An 8,031-nucleotide genomic window follows, 5' to 3' on the forward strand; every position below is an offset into this window, starting at 1 on the left:
TAACCAAATTGGGGGAAAATTATGGATTTTTTTGAATTACCTGCTAATACACACCTTGCAAAGTATATGAACCTTCGAATTATGTATCCAATTTGAAAAAAAATCACCTCATATATTAATTAAATAAACGAGTTACTACAATCGTTCATTACAGACTTCACCACACAGGGTGGAACATTATTAACAAGGACACCATCTGATCTATTATCAAAGCTAAACTTTGCAATTTGATGAGTCACCACGTTGGCCAATCGATTAACATTGGAAACTTTAAAATTATTTATAATCTTTGATATACTCATCAGTTCTTCAAATCGACCAGAGAGGACCTGTCAAATTTTCCATTTGCAAGAGTCGCAGCCACAAAACGCAACCAGTCTCTGAATGGGATTATGGGGAGTGATACCTATACAAAGGCATGCAAGGCAAACCAGAAGTTCCGCTTCCTCCACACTTGTACAACGTACAATGAGATCCCATGAGGAGATGATAACCTTACCATACGCGTCCCTGACCATCATCCCAACACTTGCAGCACTAATGCTCTCCAGGAAGTTTGCATCGACATTGACCGTGATGTAATCAGAAGGTAGGGGTTGCCAGTTCACCTGAGTCTTCAGAGGAGCGGGATCATTTCTTAATTCCTAACACTACTTTACCTTTACTATTCAAATCCATCACAAGACAGGAGTGACATGATACAAAGGACGACCAGTAATTAGCTACAAAGCTAGCGGAGGCTGAAATGGATTCCTTTCCTTTACCAAAAATCAAATCATTCCTCAAATGTCGCGCGTGCCAAAAAAATGAAAATAATTTGTTCGTACATGAAAGTGCGTTAAGTCGACTAGAGGGGAGGTGAATAGGCAATTTTTACAAATTCATCACTGAGGAATTTCTAGGTGAAGAAATTCCTAAGTAACGACACACTAGCAGCGGAATAAGTACTCAGGTATAAGCATAACAGAGCAACAATACAATCATCATGATAAAATGAAAACAAGCACAAAATACAGATAGCGTGAAAACAGGATAAGCAGGCTGAAGACAATGTGACTGAAGAAATTGGATTGAGGAAATAGAGAAAGTCTTCAGTCAAAGTCTTCAAACAGAAATGATCAGGTTCATCAACACATGAATGAGGAAATGAAAGGGGTTGAGGAAATAGAACCAGTAGGCTTGGTGAAGACAATGATTTGGTAGACCAGTTCCAACTGCCATGACAGTTGTACTCTGGTTGGAGCGGCTGAGTATTTAAACTCGAGAGCACACAGTCCCGGACACATAGTCCTCACCGTATTCTCCTTGAGCTAAGATCACACAGACCTCGCCCAACACTCGTGGTAAGTCTTCACAAGTGACTTCCAAACCTTCACAGACTTGGTCACTCGGCGATTCACAATTCCTCTTGGATGCTCAGACCATGACGCCTAACCGTCCGGAGGATACACAGTCCTCAAAGGTAACAAATATCGGTTCCACACAGGAACAATCTCTTCAGTGATGCTCAATCACTTTGGGTTTGGGTTTGGGTTTGGGATTTGGGTTTTCCTCACTTGATGATTTTCGCTCAGAGTCCTCGGAGGATAGGATGCTCTCAAATGACAAGTGTCAGTTTCTCTCGGAGCAGCCAATCAGCTAGTGGTTTGTAGGGGCGACTATTTATAGCCTAGGGAGCAGCCCGACATGATAAGACATAAATGCCCTTCAAGGATATGACCATTACGTGGTAGGATATTTTGGACAACTGGCGCGTAGCACAGCAACGGTCAGATTTGATGTTCGAATTCCTCAGGGCTATCATGTTCCTCACTGTGTAGGCAATCCGCACTGGCGAATTCCTAACTCCTCAGTCAGAACAAATTCCTCAGAGACCAGAAGATCTTCGTCTCTGTCACTGAAGAAATTGACTGAATTGATATGAGATTTCCAATGGCTTCACTCGAAAGGATTGGGTAGGTGTAGGATTTTGAGATGAGCATCACTTGGAAATCAACTTCCTTAGTATTACCTCGACCCCCTTTAACATTACGGTGTTTCCTATGACTTAAAAAAGAGAAAATGAAACTACGAAAACAAAAGTCTTCACGCTTCATAATCCTCGCATGAATATCCAAGTCTTCAAGGTCGCACCAATTTCATCACTTTCAAAGTCTTCAGGAGAACCAAAGTCTTCAGCTGAAGACATTCATTTTTAGGGGTCGACTTTCACTGTAAATATCAAACTCCTCATTGACTTATAAAGCCTGTGTACACTCACAAACATATTAGTCCCTTAACCTATAAGTCTTCAATACACCAAAATCACTAAGGGGCACTAGATGCACTTACAATCTCCCCCTTTTTGGTGATTGATGACAATATAGGTTAAGTTTTCAACGGGGATAAACATATGAATTGAAAGTGCTCAATATTGAGGAATTTGATTGCAAGATATAGAAGAACTCCCCTTGAAGATGTGCATAGTGAGGAATTTGCTTTTGAAGCAATGCACATTTGAAGAGTAGAATCATGGAGATCTCCCCCTATATCTTGTAATTCATACACGCATTTATCATATCGAATGAGGAATTTAAAATGCATGATGAAAATATGGTGACTGATGTAATTCAGCATGCGTGCATAGCATATATGAGGAAATAGCATGCAGAAAAACAGAGCAAAAGAATCAGGTCACCACCGGACTTAAGTTTACAACTCAATCAACAAACACTTCAGAAGAGCGAGAGTTGCAACTTAACAAAAAACGCCCATATAGATAGACCCGCTTGAAGACTAACTCAAATTTCTCCCCCTTTGTCATCAAATGACCAAAAGGGACGAAAAATGAGGACTAACGCCCCTGAAGAATATCATTATGAGGTTGATGGAGGAGCGCCAGTGTTGTTGGGGTCGGTTGTTGGAGTAGGGCCTGCCGCAGTGTAGTCCAAGTCTTCATTTTCATCGGTCCCGCACGATGAAGAATATGAGCTGGGCACCAAGGGAGGAATTTTGACTTTCTTGAATTTCTTCGCCGGAGGCTTAGACCAGCTGAAGTCCTGCTTGAAGCCCATCTGCTTGAGATCCTCATCACCATAGAGATGAGTCAGAACAGCCCAGGTGCGGTCAAAAACTTCATTGGGGTAGTAATGGTTCTTCTTCACTGAATTATAGGTAGCAGTCATGTTGTGAAGAATTGAACCAAACCGACGCACCCATTTATGGTTGCGATCGACCTTCTGATGAAGACTGAGGAGAAGCTCATGATCAGCCATCACCCTTGGAGCTGTGGCTTGAGGACTTTGCTTTGAGGCATTGGCGGCAGAATCATGAGTGGCAGAGTCATCATTGGTGGAATACGATGCAGCTTTGCGGAACTGTCCATCCAATGGATGAATGCCCTCATCAACAATTGCAGTGGCCTTGCCCTTTTCATCAGCCGAGGAATATGTCCGCATGAGGACTTCAATAGGGGACAAGTAACTGCCATGGTTGAGTGAGTTAGCCTTGTAATTGATTGAAGACCTTGATCTGAGGAATCTCATAATCCAGAGAGCATAAGGCTTCAATTCAAAGGGAGATAGTGCAACATTTGCCATAGTCTGCATGAAGAAGTCATGGTAGTTTATTGGGATACCATGCATGATATTGAATAGCAGGTTCTTCATGATGTCAATGACTTCTTCATCATTTGAGTCATGGCCTTTTATTGGACTCAATGTCTTGGTCAAAATGCGATAGACAGTCTGAGGCACATATAGCAATTCCTTCACAAGGAATTTGGTCCTTGGGGCTTGACCGGGCTTCAATGGCTTCATCAGTACTTGCATGTAGTGATCAGACAGCTCAGGTTCATGATAAATACGACTGTCACCTTCAAGGGGAGGACTGACAGGCAGGGCATGAAGTAATTCAGAGGCCGGTGCTTTGAAATGAGTGTTCTCTGTCATCCAGTCCAACACCCAAGAGTTGACATCTTCAATAGTTCCGGTGATGTGCAGCATCGCATAGAGCTGAAGAATGAGTTCTTCATTCCAATCACATATGTCTATGCAAAATTTGAGCAGTCTAGCGTCATGAAGAACACTGAGCATTGGTGTGAAGCACGGTAGTGATTCCATGTCCACGTGAGGAATATGTGCATGATCGAAGATTTTGTCCTTATCAAAAAGCAGTGAAGAATAGAAGTTTGCTTGGCTGGCAGTACAGAAACGCTTCCTTCTAAGACGAGTAGAGTCATAAGGGTTGTAGTCGGTGAAGAACACATGCTCATGGAAGAAGTCATTAGCCTTTAATTTTGGCCTCTTCGAGAATGGATTCTTCGGCTTTGGCTGAGGAGTATCAGTCAATTGCAGCACAACCTCAGGAATCTCAATCTCTGGAGCCGCAGACTGAGGACTTTCAGTTTCTGCTTCAGTAGCAGGCTGGGTCTCCATTTCTTCAGCAACTTTGTCATCAGCACTAGTGGCTGGAATTTCTTCAGGAATGGAAGGCGTAGGGAGAATTTCATCAGATCCCATTTGAACTTCAGTAGGTAATGGGAATTAAGAAATTTATTGCAGTGGCGTGAACAAGGGAGAGTTGGGGTGCTGACTTTCCCAAAAGTCATCATTCATCATAGGTGTGGTGCTCCCAATGTCCACGTCTTCATCTTCTTCCATTTCTTCAACGCCCGCCTCTTCAGCTGTGAACTGAGGCATTGGCGATGATACCAGTGGGGTTGAAGTGACATTGTCAACTTCAAATTCTTCATCCATCTGCTCCGTCGAAGCAGTAGAAGGATTTTCTTCATCAGATTCACTTGGAATCACATAATCTTCACCAAAAGGAATGAGTTCCTTTGATGGCATGCTTGAGAGAGGAACAACATCAATTGGATTTTCAAGTGAGCTGGTCAAAATCTTCGCCTTCTTGGGAGCAGAAGATTCTGAGGAAGCAGATGCTTTCCTTTTTTTTTCAGAGCAGCTCGCTCCGCAGCCTTTGTTTTCTTAACTTCCAAAGCAGAAGGAAGAATTGGACTTGGTGTTGGCGTTGGTGCAGGAGGAGCAGAGAAATTGGGGCAATTTCTTTAGGCACAACTGATGCAGTTGTCCTGTCTTGTTCAGATTCTGCAGGAGTAGCTTCAGATGCTTCAGCTGGCCTGACTTGTTCTTCAGGTGCAACACTAGTGGTTGCCCTGGCAATTTCTTTAGCGGCAGAAATTTCTTCAGCCCTGGTGCTTGCAGTTTCATCAGCAGCTTGATTTTCTTCAGCGGTGCTGTCATGTTTTTTAGTTTGCTGAGCATATGCTTCAGTCTGAGGAATTTCAATGTACGTCGGATCAGCAACATTGGAAGTGAGTCCTTTCACCATTTTGATGAATCTAACTTTGGCTCCCAGCTATTCTGCCTTGTAGGCGTCAAATTCATCACTGAGCTTTTTGATCTCAGATTGCAGAGCGATGAGTTGTTCAGGTGAGAGCGTGAGCATGTTGTCCTTCAGATAATGTTGTTTCTTGTACTGGGCTTTCTTCACAGTCCTGGCTTGCTCATATTTCCATTTCTCTTCAGAGATGAAAGCTGTCAACATGTGACTTTGACCAAGTGTGAGGTTTAACTCTGGCAAAGGAGTGTTTGAGTCATTGTGCCAGAGGTCAATGAAATCCAGGATCTTCTTCGGATCCAGTAGGAGGGGCACAACGCTGCCCTTGGCTCTAGCGGCCCTTTGCTGTCTATTTTTGATGATTTCGGCCAATTCTTCATCATCAACTTCATCATCATCAGATGGTACTTGGAAGGCAACTTGCTTCTTGTGAGGACTTGGTCTAGTGCCTCGTCCTGCAGTGGCCTTGGTCTTTAGCAAAGTGGGGCTTTTTGAAGAGAGAGGAGGAGCTAAAGAACTTGCATAAGCTCCTGAGGCAATTGAGATGCCTGTTGTCGTTTGGCACGTGGCAAGATACACTAGTGCCGAGGACTTTGCCGGAGGAGCTGAGGGTTTTGCAACCGGAGGAACTAGAGTAGCTTGAGGGATTTGCCGTGAGGGCACATATGAGCTTGGCCGTGAGGGCATTGCTGAGCTTGGATGTTTGCGAGCAGGCTTCTTGGGCATAGCCTTCTTGCTTGTGGTAGCCTCAGTAGCGGTAGCAGCAGAAGCTTCATTGAATTTCCTCACTGCTTCTTTGGCCTGTTTGGCCAACTTGGCTTGCCGCTTGGCCCATTCACCAGCATAATCCTCACCACGTTTTATGCTTGTGGGATCAGCTCTTTGGCCAGGTGCCAATGGAGGTCTTGGGCAAGGAAGGTTTAGAGCGAATTTCTTCATATATTTTGGAGTAAAATCTATACTCCCTCCATTCCCGTGCCCATCTTCGTTCAATTTTCTGTATGTGCACCTTGCGCTCATTCTTTGTTTCCTTCCCATGAGTTGCCTCATTAGGCGTGCAATACCCTGCATAAATGTCAGTAGGGATCTCAAAAGCATGTTGACTTCCAATTTCTTTCCTCCCTTTTGAGGTCTTTTGCCATCTGCCATTTTCTTCAGCTGAGGAATTTGAACTATTGAGTTCTCTGAAGAAGTATGCAGCTTTTCTTCGAGGAATGCTGCAAATGAGTTAAGTTGATGAGAACCTAGTGATTCAGCAGCAGACATGTGTACCTGTGAACAGAGTATAGGTGCGAAGAATTTGGAGAGGTCATATGTGTTCTCAGAAGTTTTTGCAAAACGGAACGAGTTTGAGGAAATTGACCAAATATGTCTTGAAGAATTTCACTAAGCGTTCCTTGACTTAGGTTCCAGAGTTGTATGGATTGTGAAATTCACACAATTGAGGAATCTTGAGGAAAAACGTCACTTAGAGAAACAGATCAAGAACAAATGATTGTGCGAGGTGTTTAGAGTGTGGAAGTTGAAGAATAAACACCTTTTGAAGATTTTATGGAAATCACCAGATTCAATCAAAGGCAGTAAAAGTAACTTTTAATCACCCTTGACAAAGAACATGACGAACTGGGAGCGTAGATTTAGAAGTTCGTCAGTCCAGATCTTCCACGCCCTAACTTGGCAGAGGAAGACATCTACGGTGGCGGCGGAGTGAAGATTTCCGCGGCTGGCGCGAGTATGACGGCGACGAGGTCGAGGTAGTGAAGCTCTTCCTCACCGGCGACGATGAAGGTAGCGGCGGCACTAGGTCTTGAGAGCTCGAGCGAGGGGAGTGAGATCGAGCGGGGTAAATGCAGTCTGAGGAGGGTGAGGGGTATTTATAGCCGCAGTAAAAAAACACTCGCCCGAGGAAAATGGACGAATGTGCCCCTGACCCTTCTCATCCTAGCGACATGTGTCACCCACGTACAGTGTGGTGGAGCTCGTGTAAGATCATGGGTGAATAGATAACCCTTATCGTGGGATGTGTAACGGTTTGAGCGGCAAAAGCCGAAAATCCAGATAAGAATTTGTAAAGTTTCGTTCGCAATTTCTTCAGCTGAAAAGGACACAGTGAAGATTTTGAACGGGTTTCAAATAGAACGCACATGAATAATTTGTGAACAGACTAGGTTGAGTTTAGCATAGAGGGCAAAGGGTCCGATCACATTCACTTAGCAGAAAAAATCAACTTGAAGAATTAGCAATAAGTGAATGAAGAACAATGACGGACAGAGAAAATACTTTGAAAAGTTGAAGAATTTGAAAAACTGAGGAATTTAAAAAATGACACACTCAAATTGAAGATTTTCAACTTTGGTTGGTGGCGTAACCCACCGTATAAGAATGATGATTTTAGACACCACGTACAATTGTCGTACGGTTCTGAGAATCAAATACTTCATTAATTTCTTCACACTTAGAGGGTTAGTCTTCATTGATTGAAGAAAAACATTACTTCGTGTGTTGCACATCTAAGTCATCAAGTTTGCATAAGTGTTAGGATGTGTGTCCTTTTCAAAGAACATTCGAAGATTCTAAGATATTTAGCTCACACCGCAACTTGCTAAATCTCTTCTCATCCAAGTGTTGGTGTGTGAGCTAGATATCGAAGAATATGCTTCACAACCTTATGGTTTGATTCCTTCGGTGTAG

The sequence above is a fragment of the Triticum dicoccoides genome, chromosome 2B (genome assembly GCF_002162155.2).
Source record: "Triticum dicoccoides isolate Atlit2015 ecotype Zavitan chromosome 2B, WEW_v2.0, whole genome shotgun sequence".
Taxonomy (NCBI): domain Eukaryota; kingdom Viridiplantae; phylum Streptophyta; class Magnoliopsida; order Poales; family Poaceae; genus Triticum; species Triticum dicoccoides.